Genomic DNA, 11,860 nt, shown 5'->3' with positions numbered 1-11,860 from the left:
ACCTGGCACTGGCCTTATTAAATTTTGAGTGAGAATTAATTATTGTTTCCACGGTTCCAACACTGACATTCAGTTCTTCTGCAATTTCACACGTCAGAATCTAGCACTTCTCCAAATTGGCCTTTTATAACATTTCATAATATCGGACTTTCAAAATGATGTAATCTGCCCCAGAATGTTTGGCACGCATGCACAGAAACCCCGAGCAATGGAGATCAGGGCAGCCGAACATATATTATGTGTGCAAGATGAGGATTGTTGCCAAAAATACTTGAAATGTACCGGCGAGAAAGGGGTTTGCCACTGCACAACAAAGGAGTTTAAGAACTTTCTAAACTCGCCCAAAAAGCTTATAGCTTGTCGCTGCTCGTACTACAAATTCCAGAGGCCACATGTACAATGTACAAGGCCCAAAGGTTCAGAGACTGGTACGTTCTACTTGATGTACTGCATTTCCATCTAACTCGAAGCATCTGCTGGATGGGACGCACGCAGGCATGCCAAAACCGAGCTCCTTTAATATATCAGATTTAGCCATCCTGGTTTGAATTGTCAAAGCTGGCTTGCTTACATTTTATTCTGACCCTGTCTCAAAGCAGTTGGATGCACCCTGGCGAATGAGATGATGAGTGGGTGCATACATTTTGAGTTATTGAAAGGAAAGATGCCATTTTGGCTGATGGAAATCTTTATTATTCTCTGTCACCTTTTAAAAGCACTGATTAAGCAGAAGCAAAGAAAGAGTTTTTAAAAGGCTAAGGCAAGAAGCTGCAAGCTTATTGTTCGTCGATGAGACGTATTCAAGGTTTGAAATCGCTGACGTAGAATTTTTGGTCCTCTTTTCTCTCGCCTATGGAGCCAACTTCCCCTGTCTCTTCAGTCCCATTCTTCCCTTTTCAGGACTGTTATTCACAACTACGTCAGGTCTTCTTCCCTCCACCTCTCCCCCACAATCCATACTCATTTCGATCACTTCTCCCCCAAATGACCCCATTCCCAAGCACTCTCCTTTTTCCAGGTGATTGCAGCAATTCTTCTCCCACTCTCCACTTATTTTCATTTGTTAGTTGTTGGTTCATGGTTTGTTCCTTTTTTTCTGCTTCATCCCAGCTTTTCCCTTCCTTTTATTACTGTGTTTCACTCAGCTTGTTCAGCCCATGTGTCCTTCCCCCACTCCCCTTGATCTCACTCTTACTTCTGTTCTTGTGTTGGTGTTTCCTTTTTTTATATTTTGTTCCCTTCCATTCTACTCTCGTTCTTGCACGAGCCTCGATCATGTATTCAAATATGTATATATATATATATATATATATATATATATATATATATATATATATATATATATATATATATATATATATATATATATATATATATATACAGTATCTCACAAAAGTGAGTACACCCCTCACAAATATCTAAATAATTCAGTGTAACTTTTTAAGCAGCTGTGCTGGAAGCAAAAGCTGAGAGTTGATGACAGAGTAGACATTCTACAATATGGTATGCAGGCACAAAACTGCCATTCCATAAAAACAATGTAGCATATTACGAATATTTCTGAAAGAGGTGGCAACAAAAGTGAGTACACCCCTGCTATTGTCTGCACAAGAAGTAAGTCAAGCATGGTGAAACAGCTTCCATTTTCATCATTTTCTGCATATTTAAGTCAAAGAGTGTTAAAGGTACAAATATGCACCAAACGATACACACAATGTCCATAGAGCTGCAACCTCCCTGGTATGTTAAAAGTGAACAAGTGTACTCAATGCAGTGATTGTCTATCTGCTTGCTGAATAAATAATTGCTGAGGAGATACTGTACCAATCGCCATTGAGAAAGCAGCATGGCTCCTCATGGTAAAGAGCTCTCGAAAGATGTCAAACATCGAATTGTTGCCCTCCATAAAGATGGCCAAGGATACAAGAAGATCAGTGCTTCATTGAAAGTAAGCCCCAACACCGTGGCCAAGGTCATCCAGAGGTTCTCCAAGAAGCGTACAAAAATGAGTTGCGCTCACCAGGGCAGACCAGCAAAGATGACTGCACGTACTGTTCGCCAAGTTTAGAATCTAGTCCTCCAAGACAGATGACAAAGTGCCGCCAAGATTGCTGAAGTGATTTCCACAGCTTCTGGCCAGTCTGTTAGTGCGCAAACCATATATCGCACACTCCATCGTATCGGGTTACATGGGCGTCGTCCAAGACGTAAGCCTCTCCTGAAGCAGAGCCACAAGAAAGCTCGCAAACAGTTTACTGAAGCACATCAATCCAAGCCCCTGGACTACTGGCAACATGTCCTCTGGTCTGATGAAACAAAGATCAATTTGTTTGGATCTGATGGAGTGCAGCGTGTCTGGCGGCGACCTGGGTAACAGTAACAAGACAAGTGCGTTATCCCCACTGTCAAGCATGGTGGTGGTAGTGTCATGGTTTGGGGATGCATGAGTGCTACCGGAACTGAAGAGCTCAAGTTCATCGAGGCAAACATGGATTCTACAATGTACTGTGACATCCTGAAGGAGAGATGTTACCTTCCCTGTGAAAACTTGGTGGAGGAGCTGTATTTCAGCACGGAAACGATCGGAAGCATCGTTCCAAGCAGACAACTGCCTTTCTGAAGAAGCCGAAGGTCAATGTGTTGGAGTGGCCAAGCATGTCACATGATCTAAACCCAATAGAAAACCTGTGGGGCATCCTGAAATGTAAGGTTGAGGGACGAAAGGTGTCCAACATCACGCAACTTTGAGAAGTCATTGCAGAGGAGTGGAACAGGATCCCAGCAAAGACATGTGGAATGCTGGTCAACTCCATACCGAGTAGAATAGCTGCTGTGCTCAAAAACAATGGTGGACATACAAAATACTGAAAACAATAACGCTTCAATGTAAGAAAGTACATAGGGTGTACTCACTTTTGTTGCCCGCCCCTCCCCCCCCCCTTTTCACAGATATGCCCAGTATGCCACATTGTTTCCACAGAATAAATGTTTTGGGCCTGCAAATGTATGATGGAATGTCGACTATCATTTCTTTGAGTCTTGTGTTTATAATACATCGAAGTAAAAAGTTGCAACAAAATATGTACATTTTTGTAAAGGGTGTACTCACTTTTGTGAGATACTATATATATATATATATATATATATATATATATATATATATATATATATATATATATATATATATATATATATATATATATATATATATATATATATATATATATATATATATATATTATTACGGTTGTGGAAATTCACAGGACACCATATAGGTCCTTTAGATCAGTTATGTCGATAAGTCTGTGTTCAGATAGATTTCCCCACTAGCGGGTTTCTTCGTGTCACAGGGCTGTGATCTTTGAGGTAGTGTTTTTCTTTTGCTATCTTTATTTTGGACCAACCACTTCACAAGAACCACCTCCACCACCAACCACATCTCGACAACCACAGCCACCTTCTCCACAACCGCCCAACCACACCACCATCACAACCGCCTCAACCACAACCACCACCGTGTTTCCACCTCAGCACACGGTTGCCAGAAGCCTGACATTCATCGAGGGAGAACGGACGACGGCCTCACACCTTCCCCCCAATGAATAACCCTGCGAGAGGAACAAAAAGTAACGAAAGCTATGGAAAAGGCAAAAGAAAGGCCCCGATCCAGGAGAAAAACAAGAAGGAATACCGAATGCGGTGCAGCGGCGAAGGAACGGCCCCGATTTGGCGGGAAAACATTTCCTTCGAGAAGTTTCTCGTGTGTGTGTATATATATGTATATATGTATGTGTATATATATATATATATATGTATGTATATGTATGTATATGTATATATATATGTATGTATATGTATATATATATGTATGTATGTATGTATGTATGTATGTATATGTATATGTATGTATATATATATATATATGTATATATTGTTGTGGCTGACGAAATTCACAAACCACCATTCAGGTCCCTTAGGTGAGATATCTCTGTAAGTATATGTGTAGTTAGGCCCAAACCCGTTGTCTAGAGGGAATAAATGTCATTCACTCGGGCTGCGACTCTTCAGGATAGCCGTTTTTCTTTTACTATCGTTAATTTGGACCAGCCGCCATTATTACCACCACCAACCACGTCTCAACAGCCATCACACAACAACCACCAACCACAACGCCGCTTCACAACAACAACCACCAACCACAACGCCGCTTCACAACAACAACCACCAACCACAACGCCGCTTCACAACAACAACCACCAACCACAACGCCGCTTCACAACAACAACCACCAACCACAACGCCGCTTCAAAACAACAACCACCAACCACAACGCCGCTTCACAACAACAACCACCAACCACAACGCAGCTTCACCACAACCGCCACGACCTTTACCGTCACAACTCGCCACCATCGCATCCACACCATCTCGCGCCACTTGTGGGCACCGATACTGGACTCGTGCAGGGCGAGCACCGAGCAGCGTATTCAAAAACATCACGGACTTTCCGCAGAAAACGGATCAAAAACTACTCACGCCCACTTCTGTTCCGTCCTATCGGTGAGCGAGGGGCGATTTGGCCCCGCCTCCAGGGCGTTGGAGGGCGGTCGCTATATGCAAATTCATGGATCAAAAAGCATTCACGCCCACTTTTCCTCGGTCCAATGGGGAGCCAGTTAGAGGTGAAGGGTCGGAGGCAAAGGGTCAAGGGTGAAAGAGCGATGCCACGGGGCTTATATAAACGGCTGCGTTCGTCAGTAAAGGCAGTTGTGCGGAGTTCAAGAGAGTCGTCGGTGGAGCTGGAAAGAAGTGGGAGAAGTCAAGAGTGAAGAGTTGGGACGAGCCAAGAGAGGAGACGGAGAGGGCGAGTAGACGGAGCTGTGGAGAGGTGATGGCGGCGAAGGCGGACGAGGGGGTGCTCGCGTCGGTGCCGGGAGCTGCAGAGGGAGAGCCCAGCAACGCGACCGAGGTCGAGGAGGAGACGCTCGCCGCGGGACCCGAGACAGGGTGATATCCACCATCCCCCGAGCATCAACAACCCCCTCCTGTTTCCCCCCGCGCTGAGATAGTGCGACAAGGGGGCCCCTTTCCCACCCCCTACCAGACACTGTCCGCGAGGCCCGCGGAGTTGAGGCGCCACCGCCGCTCCGCGTCTCATCATCAGACGGGTAGGCCCGACACGGTCTCGGCCCCAGGCCCGCCTACCCCCCTCATCCTGGAGGGTGGTTCTCTTTTCTTTTGCTTTGGGAATATGTGTTGTCGGCGCCGTCTGTGAAGTAAAATTGTTTTAGTGTTGCCGTGTGCCCGGTAGTCGGTTAGATCTGCATTGTTGCATTTGCTTTTTGTGTAATATTGCATTGTCTTCTTCTTTTACATGTGCTTTTGGTGGAATTGTATATGTGTGCTTTCCGTTCATCGCGAAATAAATGTGCTTATTGTTGAACTGTTTTCCCGCTTCGCTTCGTCTTTTCCTCTATTGAATCTCCATCTTGCTTCACGTAAAGGGTTGGTCGTGGGCTAAAACGCCCGATAATTAATCGAACCGTCGAGGCCGACGAATAACACCGCTCGGTTATCCCGATAGTACGGAACGGGTCGCTTAAAGTGGCCCGTGCCCGAAGTCGACCTGCGGCGAGGTGCGATCGCCCGGTCTACCCTCCGTGTGGGTACTTAGGTAGGTCGAATTTGGCGAGCAACCCTATCCCACGCGGGGGCCGATTGGCACGATTGCGGTGAGACCGAAAGGTCCACCCGTGACTAGTTCCCGGCGTTAGTCCGAGAGGGTCACGACTGGATTTTCCGTCCGGTGGGCGACGTGCCGCGATTCGAGTTACGTGGCCGTCCGCACGCCGGCGGGCGCGAATCCGCAACAATATGTATATATGTATATATGTGTGTATATATATATGTATATATATGTATATATGTATATATGTATATATGTATATCTATATATATATGTATATATGTATGTGGGTGTATATATGTGTGTATATATATATATATATATATATATATATATATATATATATATATGTGTATATATGTATGTATGTGTATATATGTATATATATATATGTATATATATATATATATATATATATATGTATATATATATATATATATATATATATATATATATATATATATATATATATATATATATGTATGTTTGTATGTGTATATGACTGCCTGTCATCCTTCTTGGGTCGGCAAAATGAGTAACGGCTCGTTGGGATGATTGAGCCATTCGAGTATCCTGTGTCGGAGTGGCGACCCGTCCAGGATTGTACCCAATAGCCAAGGAGACTGCTCCGGCAGCACCAATGCTCTGTACAGAGTATGGTCCCAATAGATGAATGGTTGAACATTAAAGGAGTTTGGGAAGAATTGCCTGCTCTGCTTTCGGATCACAAATAGGTAATCGGATTTATATTTTCATTTTAACAGGTTGAAGGGACCTCAGCCTTTGCTATAGATATCCATCAATGTTCTTGTCCATTCACAGTATTCGAGGAGTACAGAGGATGTGATGGAAATGCTGAAATAATCGTTTTCCTGGGAATAAAAGTTCATCTAGGCAAACAGTTGCTTAAAGTTGATACAGTAACTGGCAGCTTTAATTCTCCAGACTGTGTTCTCACAATTAAGATATTGTGAATTCTTCAGCATTAGTTGGTGGACGTTAAAGATCCCACGATGTCCTTCACAAAGAGGAGGCGAGCTATCGCCGGCACCATGAACAAATTGCTGCCCCAACCAATAGAGGATACTGCATCAGCGACACAGCTGCACCCTCAGCCAATGCTGCCACTCTCAGACTCGGCCTTCTATTGCATATGAAGAAGAAGATAATCAGCTTTCCTTGTTTTCATCTTTTTAATCCATATTTGAAACGTGTTCAATGTTTTGGTTTTAAGAGGATCAGACTCTCGATCTGAACGCATTCCATAAACGAACATGATGTCAGTGTGAGTCAAAGTTAAGTTATGTGAAAGCAACAAAGCTGCCTGAAAAGAGCATGCAGATTGGCAACAACGTCGGTCCACAAATGATCAACCACGCAAGTTTGTATTGGCATGAGCAACTTCAATAACGTGTGTTACCGTTCTTTAGTATTCGTTGGTGTTACCACAACTGACCCCGATACAAACCTGCACACGACTTGTCAACATCTAAATCAGACAATCCAGCTCTCGTGGGATATTTCACCATTCGTCAACCAGTGCCACTTCCAGTTAATAATTCTGATTCAGCTGATATACCAGGATGGAGCAGAGGTAGAACACTTACTTATCCTTCAGTTGACCACAAATGTTTGGATTCTTGACCCGACGATCTTCTGTCCGACTGGTGCATCACAAGCGTGAGCATCAACGAGTTCATTGTCGGTATATAGCTCGACTGTGTATCTATGAACTAGCAACCACCCGTTGAAAAATCACAGGGGCTAGATGCTTTGAATAAGATAATTTGAAATTTTAGAGCTGTTCACAATAAAGTAATTGAAATAAATTTAATTGTGAAATTATGATACAGAGAATATAACTCATTAAACAGATGTTCGCGCTCTGGGTGCACCTGGGGAGGAGATGCACAAACACACACATGTCTGTTGTGATCATCAGCATACGGATCAATGGGATGCACCCACGAGCAATGGCGATCACCGCAGCAGATTTCAATCGATCACCGACCCCAGCAATGACCGCGACACGAAGATCGAAATATCGCGCTCCGTAGCGAGCGGGGCCCCTGGTCCATCGGGATGGCTTGCGGCGGGCAAAAGGCAACGGGGAAGGAGTTTATTTTGGTCAACCACACATCAAAGGGCGGAGGAGCTCCTTGTGAGCCAACGGCCATCCATATCTAGTGCCCAACTGTGTCTGCGGACGTCCTCCTGCAGTTGGGTTACTTCTTATTAGGAGGTTGGTGGCAGGATTTGCACTCCAGCCACCGTAAAACGCTTCATTCCGCAAAACGCAAAAACGCAAAAAAATCTGAAAACCCACTCCGTGGGAGTACCTCCTGTGCAGCTTCCCTTCGCAGGGCAGCTCACCGGATGATGGGATTGGGGCAAAGCCTTCGGGACCCCCAATCTTTGATAGGAGGGAAACCACGGGGTAACATCCCTGGGTCAGATTGCGGGAGAGTGTGTCGGAGTGGTGCTGAGGTGTCGTCCACCAGACGGCGGTCTCCTTGGGTTAACCTGAGGCGGTCCCTTCGGGTGGGTGCCTGGAATGTCCTATCCCTAAGAGAGGATGATCACCTGTCTCTGTTATCATCTGAGCTCAAGCGTTTGGACATCGGGATTGCAGCTCTCTCTGAGGTTCGGAGACCGGATTGCGGCGAGATAATGGTGGGTGGTTACACCTACTATTGGTCTGGTCGCTCTGATGGTTACCATACCCAAGGAGTTGCTGTAGCTGTGTCCAATAAGCTGACCCCAATGATAATTGAGGTAACACCGGTCAACGAGCGTATTATGAGATTAAGGATTCGTCACTCCTTAGGTGTCATTTCCCTGGTCTCTATTTATGCTCCGACTGAGGCGAGTGATCTTACCGTGAAGGATGCATTCTACGCCACACTCGAGTCTGTGGTTGATCAGTGCCCCAGACGAGATACACTTCTAGTCTTGGGGGATTTCAATGCATCGACTGGAACTGATAGGGATGGTTATGAGGTGTGTGTTGGTCCCCATGGGTCAGGAACTATGAACCAGAATAGCACTAAGTTCCTTGACTTTGCAAGAAGTCATGGACTTAGGGTGGCTGGTTCATGGTTTCAGCGCCCGCAAGCTCATCGCTGGACTTGGTATTCCAACGCTGGCGGTGTGGCAAAGGAGATTGACCATGTCCTCATTGACGGTCGTTGGAGGATGATCCAGAACTGCAGGGTCTACCGGAGTGCTCAGTTCCTCAATACTGACCACAGGCTTGTTGTAGCAACTCTAAAGCTGCACCTTAAATCCTGGAGAATGGTACCATCCCAGCCTAGGCTGGATGTTGCCAAGCTCAGTGATGAGAGAGTAGCTGAGGAGTTTGCGAACAGGCTGAGTGGACACTTGGGGGGTCTGGGTGCTTTGGGGGGTCCTGAAGAGTTGTGGAGCACCTTCAAGACCACCGTCCTTGATGTTGCCGGTGGATGCCTTGGAGTTCACCGCAGGGCAAAGAAGAATTTTGTCTCTCAACGGACACTGGATACCATTGACCAGAGTCGCAGGGCCAGGCTGAATGGCAGAGCTGAGCTGTTCAGGGAGCTGAGGCGTAAAACTGTACGTGCACTGAGGGTGGACAAGGAGGCCTATGTGCGAGGAATCTGTGAGGGGTAGAGCATCACCTGTGGACAGGTGATTCTCGTCCCGCTTACAGGGAATTCGCGCATTACGTTCATCCAAGCCCATCCCTCGGAGCACTGCAGTTCGAGCAGAGAGTGGTAGGCTCTTGACAGAGGAGTCTGAAGTGAAGGCCCGCTGGGCCGGTTACTTTGAGCGGTTGTACCAGGCTGATCCCCCAGCTGTCGAGTTGGACGTCAAGGGTGTTACAATCCCTGTTGCTGACCCTCGAATCAACTGTGGTCCACCATCGCTTGTGGAAACACGGGCTGCGGTGAACCAGTTGAAACGGGGCAAAGCTCCAGGGATCTGTGGCATCCATGCTGAACTTCTCAAGGCTGGTGGAAATGCTGCACTCGCGTCGTTGCATGCAGTTTTGTGCTCTGCCTGGAACACAGGCATCATCCCAACTGACTGGAAGAGGGGCCTTGTTGTCCCTCTCTGGAAAGGGAAGGGTGATCGCCAAGACTGCAACAACTACCGAGGGGTGACGCTGCTCTCAGTGCCGGGCAAGGTCTTTGCTCGGATAATTCTTGATAGGGTTCGCCACCATCTGCTTGAGCACCAGCGTCCAGAGCAGTCAGGCTTTACACCAAAGAGGTCAACGATTGACCGTATCCTTGCTCTTCGTGTCCTCACTGAACGCAGACGAGAGTTTCGGCAGGGGCTGCTTGCAGCCTATGTTGATCTCTGTAAAGCGTTCGATTCAGTGAATCGGGATGTCCTCTGGAGGATTCTTGGTCTTCGTGGGGTGCCACCGAAACTGATCGATCTGATGTCTGAACTCTACTCTGGTACTGAGAGTGCTGTGAAGTGTGGTGGTACCGCCTCTGACTTATTTCCAGTTGTTACTGGAGTTCGTCAGGGATGTGTACTTGCCCCCACACTTTTCAACACTTGTATGGACTGGATTTTTGGGAGGATGTCGGAGAGATCAAGTTGCGGTGCATCGTTTGGCAATGTCAAGATCTCGGACCTTGATTTTGCAGATGATGCAGTCATCTTTGCGGAGACTTTAGACATCCTCTTGGGGGCCCTCGAGGTGCTGAATGAGGAGTCGGAGCCGTTGGGATTACGGATTTCTTGGGTCAAAACAAAGATCCAGGCTTTCGGTGACATCTTGGATGCTGCTGTCCTGTCTGTGTCTGTTTGTGGTGAGGATGTTGAGGTCGTGGATAGATTCACTTACCTTGGCAGTGATATTCATGTCTCCGCAGGTTGTGAGCCGGAGGTCAATAGACGTCTGGGTCGGGCCTGGGGAGTCATGGATTCACTGGATCATGGGGTGTGGCGCTGCCGGTACCTGTGCGGGAGGACGAAAGTCCGAGTCTTCAGGTCCTTGGTACTTCCAGTCTTGCTCTATGGGTGCGAGACTTGGACTTTGACCAAGGATCTGAGACGGAGACTTAATTCCTTTGGTACCAGGTCTCTTCGGAGAATCATTGGCTATCGCTGGTCGGATTTTGTGTCCAACGAGCGGTTGCTGAGAGAGACTCGGATGAGATTTGTTACCTGCATAGTCCGTGAGCGTCAGCTGCGGCTGTATGGACATGTGGCTCGTTTTCCTGACGCTGATCCTGCTCACCAGATTCTCTCAGCGAGGGAGTCTCATGAGTGGAGGAGGCCAGTGGGCCGACCACGTGCCTCATGGTTGCAGCAGGTTGACCATCATCTCAAGGAGATGGGGATGGGCCTGGCATCTGCCTGGGGGATGGCCAGACGGAGGCCGCTGGAGTACCGGCGGAAAGTGGACGCAGCGACGCGCTGTTCTGGCACATGCTCCCATACCTGACCTGACCTGACACATTGCCGTCTACGGCAGACCTCCCGCGTCGTTCTCGTGTCTTATTAACTCCGCAAACTTCGTTTGACGAAGGTATTGTGTTGACCCCTGTGTATTTATTTATTTGTAAATATGTGTGCGGACAACATTGCGCAAAAACTGCTGGACCGATTTTATGAAATTTTCAGAGATGATGTGCAGTTACTCAAGGACGCCAGGCGAGGCTTTTGGGAGCAATCGGATCAAAGGTCAAGGTCAAGGTCACAAAAAGGTCAAAATCGTTTTTTTGCGATTAAAGTGTCAATTTTGTTCCGATTTACATCAAATTAAGTACAAAATGTTCAGTATTCAAATCCCGATCCACTGATATAGCGTATGGTATAGTGTTTGCAACCCTAGTTAGTCTGTGGAAGTCAAAGGTCAAGGGGGTCACCAAAATGGAGTTTTTGATTGGGAAGCGTTGTGGACAACATTACACAAAAACCACTTCGCAGATTGTCATGAAATTTTGTGGATGTGTTTGGCATCACGAGTGGACAAATCGATTAGATTTTGGGAGCGATCGGATCAAAGGTTAAGGTCAAGGTCACAAAAAGGTCAAAATCGTTTTTTCGCGATTGAATTGTCAATTTTGTTTTGATTTACAGCAAATTAACTCCAAAATGTTCAAAATTAAATTCCCCATCCTCTAATATGACACATGGTAATGTACTTTTGTCACCCAAGGCGGGGGTTGGGGG

Source organism: Eptatretus burgeri, chromosome 10, assembly GCF_056783735.1.
Source record: "Eptatretus burgeri isolate ZD-2024b chromosome 10, Ebu_testis_v1, whole genome shotgun sequence".
Lineage (NCBI taxonomy): Eukaryota > Metazoa > Chordata > Myxini > Myxiniformes > Myxinidae > Eptatretus > Eptatretus burgeri.
This window is presented reverse-complemented; position numbering follows the sequence as displayed.